Genomic DNA, 1,453 nt, shown 5'->3' on the forward strand with positions numbered 1-1,453 from the left:
GTACTCAGGTTTCATAAACTAAGATTCCTTGACACAGGGTATTTTCAAGTTTAAAGATATTTTTGGCCTTAAAATGGTCTAGAAAATGTAAATAACAAACATCTGAGAGTTGACTTCAGTCTCCCGTTAACAAGTACAAATGAACACATTTTAAAAAGCATTTTAGAAAATGTTTATAATGTGTTTAAACTTAAATGTTTCCTCATGAATTGAAATCATGTCTGAAACACTTGATCACGCATTTTTACTTTCAACTTTGAAAGTGCTTTCGCTTGATGAAACAGGTGGACCCTACCTTTAGCAAATGAATCAATATTTGAGCTTTTAAATGTGCCCGGATCATTTGGGACATTCAAACTCCTCCATCAGGTGTCGACTCAGTAATTCAACTTAGCCAGACCAGAATAAAAGTAAATAAATAAATGAAACCCAATCATAACAAGCATAGGTTTTTGGATGACGTCACCAACTGTCTGTGATGTCACTTTAAAGAAGCAGTATCTTTGTAATAGCAGGAGCTTGTATGTAAAACCTTTGGCAGAAAACTTGATTCTGATTTGATAAATTAAACTTTCAATAATAATGGGGTGGTCTATTTAATTCAATTTAAGTTGCGAATTATTAATATACTAGATGTAGATTCAATACATTGTGATTATATTGAGAAAATGTAGGAGTTTATATTAGTTTCAAATGTTATGTTTCTTATTAATTTTATAATCAATCGATATAAAAGTAGTTGCATTTCAAACACATGCAGAATTACGAGAACAAATTAAACATGAGGTACAAAAGCATAAATATGAAATAAAATACGGTTAAAAAGGTGAATATTATTAAAAAGATGTTACAAAGCAGTTTAAATAATGCATTTTAAATGTGAAGCTGATGCTAATGAATACAAATGTTTAATATTATTTTTGATTATTATTAAATGTGAAATTCGCCAATTGTTTTCTTTTAAATGGGGCAAAAAATGTTAAATATTCAACTCAAATCTGTCTTTTTATAAATAACCATTACCAGTATCGAACACACATTTTGCATTAATGTAGTTTCTGAACATGGATACATGGATTGTGTGTCATTCACCACCCTTGCTTTTATGGACATGTGTTGATGCTTTTATGGACATGTGGACTCATGGTCATGAAGTGGACTCGGACACAAAAAGGGTCTTTCTCGCACAAAAAAAAAGCTTCAAGGAAAACATTCAAAAAGCTCTTTAATGGGCCACTCCGTTGACATCAGCCAATGACACGGAGAGGGGGAGGAGAAGAGGGGAGAAAAAAAAAAAAGAGAGAGAGAGAAGGCATGAGAGAGAGAGGGGGGCGGTGCTTAGCCGGGGGGAGGCTCCGGGAAGCGGAGAGAGGGGGGGCGGAGCCAGAACGAGCGCGCATGTGTGTGTGTGTTGGTGCGCTTCTTATTAAGCCCCCCCTTCCTCCCTCCCTCC

The sequence above is a fragment of the Callionymus lyra genome, chromosome 10 (assembly GCF_982586985.1).
Source record: "Callionymus lyra chromosome 10, fCalLyr1.hap1.1, whole genome shotgun sequence".
Taxonomy (NCBI): domain Eukaryota; kingdom Metazoa; phylum Chordata; class Actinopteri; order Syngnathiformes; family Callionymidae; genus Callionymus; species Callionymus lyra.